Source organism: Schistocerca cancellata, chromosome 4, assembly GCF_023864275.1.
Source record: "Schistocerca cancellata isolate TAMUIC-IGC-003103 chromosome 4, iqSchCanc2.1, whole genome shotgun sequence".
In the NCBI taxonomy this organism is placed as follows: domain Eukaryota; kingdom Metazoa; phylum Arthropoda; class Insecta; order Orthoptera; family Acrididae; genus Schistocerca; species Schistocerca cancellata.
This window is the reverse complement of record NC_064629.1, coordinates 43664428-43679283: the sequence shown is the minus strand read 5'-3', so window position 1 is coordinate 43679283 and position 14856 is coordinate 43664428. Positions and strand designations below refer to the sequence as shown.

The 14856-nt window shown below is 43.1% G+C and overlaps 1 protein-coding gene across 1 annotated transcript in view; it reads right to left on the bottom strand.

Moving 5' to 3' along the window:
* The window catches only part of LOC126184776 (cytokine receptor-like), a 430688-nt gene that overhangs the window by 66636 nt on the left and 349196 nt on the right, over positions 1–14856 (bottom strand). The gene's annotated exons all lie outside the window — the stretch shown is intronic.

Sequence of the window (14856 nt, the reverse complement as noted above, 5' to 3'; positions counted from 1 at the left end):
AATAGAAGACAGATAACTGAAATCTCACATATTTCAAGTTGCTCAAACAATATTGTAAAGTGTACTTCAGACCCAAATTATGTAAATATGTCCCACAGAGTAGTGTCCTTGGCCAATACTATTCCTCATTTACATAAATGACTTCCCACAGAGCATCAACCATGGACAAACAATATTGTTTGCAGATGACTCAAATGTTCTAATCAGTGACAAATTACCAGATGCACTGAAAGAAAAAGCCGAACAAACACTAAACAGTGTACGTGAGTGGGCATCCAATAATAAACTAACACTAAATTTTAAAAAAACTAATGCTGTTAACTTAAAACCTTACTATAACAACTTTAAGTTAAATGATGAAACTATAGAATGTGTAGACTACACAAAATTTCTTGGTATGCATGTTGACAGTCAGTTAAAGTGGGAAGAACATATTAAAATACTTAGTAACAGAATTGCTACTGCATGCTATGCTCTTAGAATTCTGACTGCAGTGTGTGATACTACATGTGTCAGATCTGTATATTTTTCTTATATCCACTCTGTTATTACCTCTGGAATAATATTTTGGGGAGTCAACTGTAAAAATATTCAAATAGTTTTCAAATTACAGAAAAGATCAATTCGTATAATAACCAAGAGTGGCAGTAGGGCTCACTGCCTTGAACATTTCCAAAAGCTGGAAATCCTAACTGTCCCCTGTGAATACATTTTTCAAAGTATTATGAATGTAAAAAAAAATATTGACTGCTATGTTAAAAATTCTTTAGTACACAGCTATGAAAGAAGAAACCAATACAATCTGCACCTAGAGAGGAAAAATAAAGTTAAAACTCAGCAGAGCTTGTTGTACAATGCTGTTAAATTATGTAATAAATTACCCCAAAATATAAAAGATATTGACACAATTGGAAAGTTCAAAACAAAACTAAGAAACTTTTTTTTAAATAAAATCTATTACATAGTAATGGACTATCTGAATTAAAACACGAAGTGTAATTAAAGTAGCCTGCATTGTAATACACAAGGAAAAAATTATAATATGAAATCCAGAATTGTTCAGGACTATAAGAAAATTACATAAGGATATAAAACTAATGTAAGATACCTAAAAATGTGTGTAAATATTAATTTTATGTGTATAAATTGTAGGTATATTGTATTGTATATGATTTTGCTGACGAAATCAACACAATGTAAATTGTTACATGGATTAATAAAGAAATCAATCAATCAATCAATCATGCTGACCATGGAAGTTGCTGCACATCTTGCAGAGCATGTTGAGTTTCATGCACAGTGCATGGGCAAGCATTATCCTGTTGGAACAACACTTCATCTTCCTTTTGCAAGAACAGCAAAAGAACAGGTCTAACAACATTCTGTTCATACCAAGTACTGGTTAGCCTCCCCTCCAGAAATACCAAACGTGAATGAGAGTTGTATATTATCGCACCCTAGACCGTAAGGCCTGGGGTGGAACCAGTGTGTCTCAGATGAACACACTCAATGAGACATAGCTCACCAGGTCTACATCTCAGGCACAAGTGACCGTCACTTGCTTGCAGGTAGAATGTACTTTAATCAGTGAAGACCACAGCACACCATTCCATCTTTCAATGGCACCAGTCTAGCCGTGCATGTGATGCTGTGGTGTGCGTGGAAGATGGGCTAGAGGTGTGTGTGCTCATAGTTCCACTGCTGATAACCAGTTTGCAACAGTTCATGTTGACACATCTGGGCTCACAAGGCTTCTTATCTGTGCTCTGGTAGCTGTATAACATACCACTGCTGCTCTTACAGTCAACAAACCTGATGGGAGTCTGTGCTGCATGAATGTTCTAGAACCTTGTCTGCTGGTGTGCAAATATACGTGTGACCACTGATATCAGCATAATTACACAACTTATGCAACACACCCAACTTGTGTGGAAATTCTCTGAAAGGACCATCCTGCCACTCAGAAGGCCACAGTTTGGCCCCTTTCAAACTCACTCATTTGGCTGTAGGAAGCACGAGTGTGTCTCTGTGGTGTGGTTTCCTGCTTGCTTCACATCTTTGCACCACAATGAGCCTTCTCACTGTGAGCATTCCCTGTTAAAAGGTAGCACAGAGGGTGCTCTGGTAGCTATGCCACTACATTCTCTGTTGGTGGACAGTGTTAAAACCATTATCAGTACATCTACTATCCCCTGGATGGCATGCACCATCATAAAACCAAAATCAATATTCTCCTTGCAGGTGTGCTAATTTTCTTCCAGCAGTGTATATACCTTTTTTAACGTACAAGCCTGTGCAGAAGCTTGTCAGTGGAGGCCTGTTCTTACAGTCTGGAGGGTTATTTGAACAATGTGTCCAAACTGCATAAGACAATCCACTGATGCCTAGAAAACAGTGCAATCTAATGAATAAATGGTCTGGAAATGCATGGTTTTCATGTCATATGACATTTTATTCAAAGCATGTGGCCCAGAGTAGAGTACATTCCAGCAGATAACATGCTACTATTTGGCTTGACAGAAGTATTTGTACTGGCCCCCTTGGGCTTGTACACTCATGCCATATTTGAAATCTTGCACTATTTCCCTGTCCCAAGCCTTCATCAGGATGGCATTTATGCATCATTCCTGTGCTGCGCATCTAGGATGTGCTCCAAATGAGTAACATTTTTAGCATGCCCCATACAAGTAAGTCGTAAGGGTTCAGGTTTGGTATTTGGCAGGGGAGGTAGTGTGCATCAGAGAGTGCAGATACTTCTTGCATGTCGATCATTTTTGGAGTTTAATTGGCCCCCTGAGGCAGGTATTAGTAATCCATACCAAGATGATGAGACTTAATCAATACTGACATTTCATGGCCTCTATTAATGTATTGCCTTCAGATAAGTGTTGCGGAGTTTGGTGTCTTTCAATGAAATTTTCTGTACAGAGTACTGCAAGGTATGAATGCTTCTAACAGGAAAACTATACATCTACAGATATAAATATGATACTGAAAAGTTCTCGGCAGAATACATGAGAATTGAAAGAACAAAGAAACTGTATCAGTTTAGATGTTAAATGGACAACAGGCACACAAGCAAGCTCGAAATTATTGATATGTTAAAGCCTGCACTGGTGTAGGCAGGGGAAGTTGTGTGCAGCATATGATGGTGGAATGAAACACATGTGACAGGGGTGGAGGCAGGTGAGGGGCAGGACCTAGCACAGATTTAGGCCAGGAGGATTGCCGGACTGAAAGATATGTTGTCAGGACAATTTTCATCTATATAATTCAGAGAAGTTAGTATTAGAGGAGAGGATCCCAACGGTGTGAGTTGTGAAGCAGTTACTGAAGTTGTACAAGCTGTGTTCACTGGCATATTCTTCATTAAGTGATCAATTTTACTCTTGCCCACAGCTCAGCAGTGACTATTCATTTTGGTGGAGAGAATATTGACAGTCATACCCACATAAAAGAAAGTGCAGAAAGCTCCTAATGGTGCAGAATATCCATATAACAGGACTGGAACAGGATGTGATGGAGCGGTGGTGGTGGTGGTGGTGGGGGGGTGGGGGGGGGGCACACATCATGCCTTGCACCTGTATCTTCCACTGGGGTATTAACCATATGAGAAGAAGTTGTAAGCAGGCATGGCAAAGCATGACCAGTATATTTCATACTACTTTGGGAAAAGTGGGAAGGATTTTGGTAATAATGCTTCTTATTTCAGTGTATGGTGAAAGACAGTCAAAGTATGGCAGAGAATGTGGTTACCCCATTTCAGTTTTTGATGGTATTGTGTTATGAAGGAGAAGAAGATGCTCTTTGCAGCTTGTTTGTACATGTGAGTGGAGACATAGAGATGTGTGAATATGGACTGAGAAATATGTTACAGATAAGTTTCGGAGAGATGTTAAGGATCTGGAGGAATGAGAGGGCTGTGGTTCTCAGTGGTGATGTATCACCAGTGAACCTGGACCTTATGAAGGGTTTCAGATCTTAGGTGGCTAAAAAAATTTCCTGTATATGATATATGAAGTTGCTATGTTGTCATACATGTCTGTGTTGTTTGTATGTCTTCCTCTTGAAGAAGAAGTAGCTGTAAGAATATAGATGATTATTTGCGTAAAGAACAAGGTGATGGATTTATCCTTGGCAGTGTATTGGAAGATACAGCATTCAGTATGAACAAGAACATGGAAACTGGCAATTTTAGTGCATGTCAACAGAGATAATAAGTACATGGGTTTTAATGGTATAGGCATGGTGGAGAACTGATGAAGGAAATGGGTTTTGTCCTCTCATGGGAAGTTGGGCTTCAGGCAATGGGTTGGAGTGGCTGGTCAGATAGAATAGAGATTCTCTTCATGAGAACACAGTGATCATTTACAAGGGGGCATACAGAGTGATTTGGTTTGTAGATTTTAGGAAGTATACAGAAGGTGGGTGTGGAAGGGGTGGTTGGAATGACAAGGGAGATGGATTCAGGTGAGTTTTTCTGAGATGAGTATACAGATTGGAGGCTATGGTGACCTCCTGGCAGGGGACCATTACAACTTGGCTCACAAGTCAAAAAGTCAGACAACTGACAGAGACCATCTGACAGAAAATCACTGCAATTCGTGACAACAGTGGTAGAGACTTTACCTGTGAGGAGAATGATCAAATCAAGATCTGTTTTAATATAGTGGATGGCTGCTCTTTCCTCTGTCAAGTAGTTCATGTTACTGGGAGGGACCTAGGGAAGGAATGTAAGGCCATATTGAAGATAAGGAATTTCTGGAAGTTAACCAGGAGCTTGTTGGGTAGGAATGGATCATGGGCACAACTACATGCAGCTGTGAACAGATACAGTCAAAGTTCTATGTTATCTTTTGGTCAGTAACAAAACAGTTGTGCGAATAACTTTTGTAGGTTGTGTTTGCAATGACTTTCCAATTGTTGGGGAGCAAGGAGCTGAATTTGGGAGAGGTGTCATGGAAAACTGGGATTGAATAATAGGAGTATCTTACAGAGAGGGCCTGAGCCATGAAAATTTCTTTCTCTAGAACTAGCTTTGCGAGGGATAGAGTCATAGTGCTCAGAGCCATTTTGAGGGATAGAGAGTGCCGATTCTGAAGACTTGGAAGCCATTGTGAAATGAGCAGCAGACATTCATAATAGGTGAATTTATAGCTATACCATTGAGATGGAGAATCCATGGGTTAGGCATCATGGATATTGGGCTGTGTTTTTTCTATGGATAGTGGCAATTTTCTTAATTGTCATAGGCAGATGCAGCAGGGATTCACCAGCAATGAGATGAAGTTACATGGAGATAAAAAGAATATGAACAACATAGGAGATGGATCATTTGGGGTAAACACTGTAGGTGCACTAGTCACTGTTCACACCATGTCCCCAATCACTAAAAATTTTCCATGCCCATGTCCTTGTTGCCATCAAGTGCTACCCCTCCAAATGTCTTTATTACCCAATATTCCCCATACACATGACTATCTATATCTTTATCCACAATCATCTCTCCTTCAGTGGGTAGATATATAAATAAATGCATAGCACAACCTTGGGCACCAGCATGGTACCTTCATATGCCAAACCTGCTATGGGCCACCTAGACGAAGCCCTTATGGCTACCCAGGATCCTAAGCCCCTTCTATGACTAAAGTTCAGTGTTTATATCTTCACCATGTGGACACTGGGAAAGGACACTTTATAGTCATTCATCCACAGCCATAACACCTTATCCCCTATCTACTTCGACTGTTCCTCTTCAGCTCAGTGTGCCAGTTTCCTGGATGTTGACCATCACTTCAGATGCTTCCTAAAAATGAGCTCACCAATCAATAATATCTGTATATTAATAACTGGTATCTGCCCCACACCAAAATGTCTGTCCCATACAATCTAGACACCCATGGACAGTGCACCTGCAATGAAAAACAATCTCACACTGAAGGTTTTACTGTGGCCTTCACAGACAGATAGTACTCTCCAGTATAGTGTAAGAGCCATCCCCCTAGGTCAAATCCATTTACACCTCTAGTTCTCAAACCAGCCCAACACACCAGCTGCATAGAAGAATTCTCTTTATTACTCAAGAACTGTTGCCTATTCTCTTAGTGACTATCTGCCACTGACTGCCCAATTGATCAAAATCACTGTGTGTATATGATTCCCGTTTCTCTGCATGTGAATTATTGAGAGTCTCTTTTATTATGAACAGCCTCAGATGACAGGAAAAATGTGTAGATCACTCTGTTTATAATGAGAGTAATGGAAGGGGTACACAGAATGACTCCCAGTATCCATAACATTTGTCAGTTGAAGGCTTATAAAGCATATGCTTCACTAAAATATTATGACATTCCTGAAGGAAAAGAAGTTTCTCTTAGTGATTCAGCACCGGTTCAGAAAACATAACTTATGTGAAATAAATCTCACTGCTTTTCACATGATATCTTGCAGATAACAGGCATAAGTATCCAATACTGCATTTCTGTGTCATCTTATAACCAAGACAAAATCATATAGAATACATTTTCAGATAAATGATTGATTCAAAGACAACTGACTGGTAGAACCCAATATACTGTATTGGATAATAAATTTTTGACAGAAATGAAATAAATGCTGGTTGTGTCCCCAAAAAAGCATAACTAGACTGTTAGTCATCTTAATATGTAAAACTTTTTAAAAGATTGGGACCAGTAGCACTGTGAGATAGCTTTTTTTGATGATGATGATACCATCAGGGAAGTATCATTACTGGCTAACTGCTAAAATGATATAATGACAATTGCCTTTAAATGTAGGTAAATGCAAGATCGTAACCATAAACAAGAGATTAAATCCAGTAGCACACAGTCACAAGATTAATGGTAAATTTCTGGCAGTTGCTAGATTATTTAAATAAACTTGTATAATACAACTTCATGGTATTAAATAAAGAAAAAAGTGAAATCAGGAGTAAGGAAGATGAAAAGCAAACTTAGATTTGTTCAGATGATTCAATGAAAGTGCAGCCTTCTTGTTGAGGGAACTGTGTACAAAATGCACCTGTTACATGTTATAGAAAACTGTTCCACTGTTTGGAGTACATACACTCCTGGAAATGGAAAAAAGAACACATTGACACTTGCTCCGGACACTGTGAGAGGGCTGTACAAGCAATGATCACACGCACGGCACAGCGGACACACCAGGAACCGCGGTGTTGGCCGTCGAATGGCGCTAGCTGCGCAGCATTTGTGCACCGCCGCCGTCAGTGTCAGCCAGTTTGCCGTGGCATACGGAGCTCCATCGCAGTCTTTAACACTGGTAGCATGCCGCGACAGCGTGGACGTGAACCGTATGTGCAGTTGACGGACTTTGAGCGAGGGCGTATAGTGGGCATGCGGGAGGCCGGGTGGACGTACCGCCGAATTGCTCAACACGTGGGGCGTGAGGTCTCCACAGTACATCGATGTTGTCGCCAGTGGTCGGCGGAAGGTGCACGTGCCCGTCGACCTGGGACCGGACCGCAGCGACGCACGGATGCACGCCAAGACCGTAGGATCCTACGCAGTGCCGTAGGGGACCGCACCGCCACTTCCCAGCAAATTAGGGACACTGTTGCTCCTGGGGTATCGGCGAGGGCCATTCGCAACCGTCTCCATGAAGCTGGGCTATGGTCCCGCACACCGTTAGGCCGTCTTCCGCTCATGCCCCAACATCGTGCAGCCCGCCTCCAGTGGTGTCGCGACAGGCGTGAATGGAGGGATGAATGGAGACGTGTCATCTTCAGCGATGAGAGTCGCTTCTGCCTTGGTGCCAATGATGGTCGTATGCGTGTTTGGCGCCGTGCAGGTGAGCGCCACAATCAGGACTGCATACGACCAAGGCACACAGGGCCAACACCCAGCATCATGGTGTGGGGAGCGATCTCCTACACTGGCCGTACACCACTGGTGATCATCCAGGGGACACTGAATAGTGCACGGTACATCCAAACCGTCATCGAACCCATCGTTCTACCATTCCTAGACCGGCAAGGGAACTTGCTGTTCCAACAGGACAATGCACGTCCGCATGTATCCCGTGCCACCCAACGTGCTCTAGAAGGTGTAAGTCAACTAACGTGGCCAGCAAGATCTCCGGATCTGTCCCCCATTGAGCATGTTTGGGACTGGATGAAGCGTCGTCTCACGCGGTCTGCACGTCCAGCACGAACGCTGGTCCAACTGAGGTGCCAGGTGGAAATGGCATGGCAAGCCGTTCCACAGGACTACATCCAGCATCTCTACGATCGTCTCCATGGGAGAATAGCAGCCTGCATTGCTGCGAAAGGTGGATATACACTGTACTAGTGCCGACATTGTGCATGCTCTGTTGCCTGTGTCTATGTGCCTGTGGTTCTGTCAGTATGATCATGTGATGTATCTGACCCCAGGAATGTGTCAATAAAGTTTCCCCTTCCTGGGACAATGAATTCACGGTGTTCTTATTTCAATTTCCAGGAGTGTATTAAGCAGACCCAACAGTTGTGATGAAATGAATTCGTAGCTGCACTGATGGGATTATAGAAACAGGGTATGACACATATGAAAGTCTAACAGAAATACTTAGGGAACTGAAATGGCAGTATTTTGAAATATACTGCGTGACACTTATACTGGTTTCATCCCATATGATGCTTACGCACTATGAAAATAAGAGGGACTGAGGAGTGTACAGAGGCACACAGGCACTCTTTTTTCCTGACTACTTATGCATATGGGATAGGTGTTGTGACTCGCCAATCTTTCAAAGTGCCGCCGCACAGTTACGCGCGTCCTCTACATGCGGCGCTGTTTGTCAACCATGCAGCAGCAGCACCACCTAAGCGGCCAACCAGCTAGCGGCCGCTAGACTCGGTCGGACTCACAAGGGAATGGTCAGACTTGTCATGCCGAAACATGTCTTGATTTTTTTAGCACTGTTATTTAACTGTGCAAAAGGTCTGTCTGCAAAATTGTAGCTGCTGACATGAACTGGTAGTCCCTAAAAAAGAATCACGATCATGGCTGTGTTTCCTGCTTGGCGCTTGCAGTGACGGCTGGCCACCCCTGGAAATGGCGAGTCGCGAGCGTTGTGCGCATGGTCGGCAAGTGCGGCCGTCTTATCACGGCGTTCACTAAAGAGGAATATCGCTGCACGGTTTTGGTGGAAAGGGGAAACGAATATTCATTTCTGTGGCATGCATGTCCTTTTAATTTCTGGTACGTATTTCGAAACATACCGTCCTGAAACTGGTTAGAGATATGAAAGATGTTCTGCACATGTTCATCTATACTCCGCAAGCCACTTTACGTTGAACATTCAATCTCCCCTCATAGGTGATGGCGAACCCTGTAAATGTTTACCTGCTTGCCATGGAGATATACCACAGACGCCAAATGAAGCAATCAACAGAAAACACGCAGATATGTGGTCTAGCGGTTCTCGGCGCTCAGTCCGGAACCGCGGGACTGCTACGGTCGCAGGTTCGAATCCTGCCTCGGGCATGGATGTGTGTGATGCCTTTAGGTTAGTTAGGTTTAAGTAGTTCTAAGTTCTAGGGGACTGATGACCACAGATGTTAAGTCCCATAGTGCTCAGAGCCATTTGAACCATGTGGCTAGAAACAACTGGAACACTCGATATTGCAGACTGTGACTCTACAGACGGCGAAGACACCGACGAAAGTTGCACTCATGGAGACTCTTCGAGTGATAGTGCCACGTACCATCATCAATTATCTCCGAAAGTAACACCAGCAACTACAATTACCTCATCAGACAAAGAAAAAGCGGTGATGTATTGCTTGAACGAAAGTGGTAAGAAACGCCTACGTGTCAGTACTGTGCAAAATAAGTATCGCTTTGTCCGTTCTGAACGTGAATTGTATAGATGGAAAAAGCAAGTCGCTCGACGACGTAATAGTCGACTGGAAATTGCGACGGAGAAAAAACAGCGACTTTTTGAGTTATTTACCGATGCCAGGCAACAGTCATTTGGTGTGAGCAATACAACTTTGCGTGATTGGGCGTTAGAGATTGCCAACGCGATAGGCGCTAAAAAATTTACAGCTTCTCAAAGTTGGATTAGTCACTTCAAAAGATCACATAAAATTGTGGCAAGAAAAATAACAAAATTTGTATCGAGAAACAGGTCGGAAAATGAAGTGACACAAATCGAAATGATAGAAGCTTTTCTTACGAATGTAAAAAAATAAGATCACTAGTTTTAGTGAATCGTACGTGTACAGTGCAGATAAATCAGGTTTTCAAAAAGAAATGCGTGCGAAAAGAACACTGTCATTCAAAGGGGAAAATCATATTGAGGCGATTGCGCAGTCCAAGACTGCACTCACCCATTCATACACTATAATGCCCATAATTAGTCTGGATGGTTCATTGCTGCCTAAAATATATGTGTGTCTTCAAGAACCAACTGGACGTTTTGGACCACGTGTCAAAAGAACAATGTTCTACGCAAACAGTCTTGTAGTAGACGCATCGAAGTCTGGAAAAATGGGAAACGAAAACGTTACACTTTTCATGCGTCATGCTTTTCTTCCGTTCTGCGGGAACAAATCTCTTCTCCTTCTAGATTCGTGGTCAGGTCATAAAAGGTCTGATTCATTAAAAGCTGTATTTTGAGCCCACCCTGACAAAGAAGTAGAGATGCTTCAGATTCCACCAGGCACGAACAATGTAATTCAACCTTTAGACAGAGAATTTTTCCGCCAGTGGAAGGCATTTTACAGAAAACTAACAGAGAAAATTATTGTGTGCTGATCACTGCAATTTACTGTCTATCACCGTGACAATATTCTCAAGTTGCAACCAGTAGTACATTATCAATTTTCCTCTCCAAGATTTTAGAATTTTATTAAATATGCATGGCACTCCTCGAAATATGCTGATATTAGGCCTGATTCATTCCTAACACCAGCCCAGTTTTGTCTACGGACATTTAACAACGTCTGTGATGCGTAGGGCTGTCATATGTCGTCTTTGCTTGTATGTTCTTGGTGCACAAAAAACCTATGCTTTGAACATTGTATCAATGTTTCGCATTTTTGCGGTAATTACAAGAAATAAAATTTGGACGTGTTCTAAATCGTATATTTATTTGTGTCTATTTCATAGCTATTTGGAAAGAATGTCGTAGATAACATATCAGCCATATTTGTCAACGAATGTTTAATTATCATACGATCGCTTTCACTGGGGGAATCAGCTCTCTCACCGCTGTGGCAAGAGAGCGGCGCGTAGCTAACGCCACCTTGTCCCTAGATGGCGTTGGTATAACGTAGCGAGAGAGGTCAGGGTTGTACAAGAGGCAGTTATAAGTGTGGAAACCATGCGACAATAATGTCTTACTTCATAAAATTGTTTACAGACTTCCAGGTCATGTCAGCAGCTAAAATTCTGCATACAGACTTCTTGCAATGTTAACTCACAGAGGTAAAAAAAGCAACACAGGTTTCGACATGACAAGTCTGACCATTCCCTTGTCAGTTATGATTTGACTGTTAAAGTGTACACACGTCTTACTCTGTTTAATTGAACTGTGACTTTCATGTATTGCGTTTTCCTTGAAATATATTTGTTCAACTTGAAGTTATTACAATTGGCAACAAGGATGGGATTTTTCTTTACCATTGTTGACCCACATGTTTCCATGGCTACTTTAGAGCAACGATTGCAAGGTCTCATAGAACAGCAAATGCTTCTCACAAATGCAATTCATGATTTCGTTGTAGCATCAAACGCTACTCTCGTCGTTGCTCTACCTACTTTTCCTCCTTACGACGAGACGGCAGAAGATTGGTCTCATTACCAAAAACGTCTTCGACAGCACTTCTTGGCATTTCATGTTGCGGACGAACAAACATATCTCTGTTCCTTTCATGGGTTTCACCTCAAATGTATCAGTTTTGTCGCAATTGGCTCCTTTGAAAGATCCTGCATCTTTGCCCTTTGCTGAAATGTGCTCACTTCTGTGCATCTATTTTCAAAAGCAAACGCATGTGGTAGACTCTCGTGTTACCTTTTATTGTTGTCAAAAACAACCGAATCAATCCTATCACGCTTGGGCTGCTGAACTTCATGGCCTCAGTAGAAAGTGTCAATTTGTTACTGAAGTTCACAGAGAATCCTGTGCCAATTCAATGGTACGGGATGCTACTATCCGATCGGCGCCCGACAAGGAAGTTAGGCAACGTGCCCTTCAGTTGGCAAATCTGACTCTAGATGAAGTCCTATACATCGCTGAGTCTTTTTAAATTTTTCACGCTGCTCGAGCACAAATAGAGGCATGGGGCAACATCGGGGAAATACAACCTCTGTGTGATGTTGACGAAGCGTGTGGTGTGTCCCTGCCGGCTGACGTGGCCGCAGTATGCTCCCAAGCGCAGCCTCGGCCTAACTGTAAACAAACCTCTAAGAAACTGCAGCAAAACCCACGGCAACTTCCTTCATGTCCGCGGTGTTTTACGAAACATTCATGAGAAGATTGTCCACAACGTTGGGCCATGTGTCACAAATGCAAAAAAAAAAAAAAAAAGTCATGTGTCATCCGTTTGCAAATCCGACCGCATACATGATGTTCATGAACATGACGCTGATTCTGATTCTGTGTTGTCTGTCAATTGTACTTCTTCCCTTTCAGGGAAGTTATTCCTCACTGTCCAAATACTTGGTCAAGACGTTCACATGCAGGTGGATACTGGTTCTGCTGCCACATCATCAATTCTCAGACGTATCTTCAGTTGGGTTCTCCAATCCTGTCACATGTCACTAGGCAATTACGGACTTACAACAAACAGAAGATTTCTCTCTTGGGACAATTTGATGTTGAGGTATCTTACAAATCTGTCATTCGCAGTGTTCCCATATTTGTGGTCTACCATAGTAACGTGGAGAATCTTTTTGGTTTCGATGCCTTTCGCGTTTTTGGGTTCTACATAGATGCCTCTGTCAATATCGTCTCTGATGCTATTCCTTATGCTCAATTGGATTCCTTGTCGATGACATTTTCGTCCCTTTTTTCTCCTGGGTTAAGCCGTGCAAATGACTTTGAAGCTCATATCATGCTCAAACCCATTGCTCGGCCTAAGTTTTTTTGGGCTCGGCCCATTCATGTGGCCCATCGTGATCAGGTCAAATGGTAGCTGGAACGTCTCACTGCTTCAGGGGTCTCGCTTCCTGTCACTTCCAGTGAGTGGTCCTCTCCTGTCGTTGTCGTTGCTAAGCCAAATGGTAATATTCGTCTCTGTGGCGATGTCAAAGCCACTGTAAATGCTCAATGCCTTATCAACACTTACCCTATGCCTCGACCTGAAGAGTTGTTCACTAAACTTGCTGGAGGCCAGTATTTTTCTACACTTGACCTGTCAGAAGCTTATCATCAACTTCCTCTCGATGCTGCTTCCCGGTAGTTTCTGGTCCTTAACACGCCTTTCGGCCACTATCAATACCAATGATTGCCATTTGGGGTTGCCAGTGCCCCTGCTCTCTTTCAGCTGTTCTTGGAACAATTATTGCTCACTGTCCCTGGGTGTATAAATTACCAGGTCGACATTGTTGTCACTGGCTCCACCACTGACGAACATCTTCAAAATCTCTGCACACTTTTTCATGTCTTACAGACTGCCGGTCTTAAGTGTAATCTTCAGAAATCAAAATTTTTTCAGGCATCTATCACATACTTGGGGTTTCAACTCTCTTGGGATGGTATTCATCCGCTTCAGCAAACTGTCGCTGCGATCGATGCCCTTCCTCGCCCTACATCTTTTAAGGAACTGCAGGCCTTCTTGGGGAAAATAGCATACTATCACAAGTTTTTACAGTCTGCTGCTTTGATGGCTCAGCCGTTGCATCACCTGTTGCATAAAAACGTGCCTTTTCACTGGTCCGCATCATGCGATGCGGCTTTCCAGAAATTGAAGACTATGCTGAAGCAGGCCCCATGCCTGACTACTTATTGACTTGGCCAACATCTTATTCTTGCCATGGATGCCTCTCAATACAGGGTCGGTGCAGTCCTTGCACACCGTTTTTCTGACGGTTCTGAACAACCCATTGCTTATGCCTTCAAAACACTCACGGATGCCCAACAAAAGTATTCTCAAATTGAAAAAGAAGCTTTGGCCATTATTTATGCTCTTCATAAGTTTGGTGTTTTTCTCTATGGATCCAAATTTCATCTTGTTATGGATCACAAAGCACTTGTTTCCTTGTTTCATCCATCAACGTCACTTCCCGACAAGGCTGCACACCACCTCCAGCATTGGGCTCTTTACTTGTCTCGTTTCAATTATGAGATTCATTTCCGGCTGACGGCTCAACATGCAAATGCTGATGCACTGTCTCGCCTTCCCATGGGTCCTGATCTGGCATTCAATAGGGACGAGCTTTTGTGTTTCCACCTGTACGTTGGCGAGCAGCAGGTTGTGGGCAGTTTCCCCATCACCGGGGACCAGCTGGCGGCTGCTATGGTTTCTGACCCTACCCTCTCCCAGGTTTTACACTGTATTCAGAAGGGTTGGCCAGATCATCCATCCATTAAGACTTCTGATCCATTGCGGAACTACTATGCTTTGCGTTACCGCCTCATGGCTAGGCATGGTGTTATCCTCCTTTCCACCGAAAATGCTTCGCCGCGTGTTGTGGTGCCTGCGTCTTTGCATGCTTCAGTCTTGTGCCTTCTTCACCAAGGGCACTGGGGTGTCTCTCGCACAAAATCTCTGGCATGCTGTCATGTGTACTGTCCCAGCGTCGACTCTGAAATCGCACACATGGCCGCTGCCTGCGGCCCTTGTGCGCCACAGGCCGCTGCCGCGAAGTCATCTTTGTCACCTTGGCC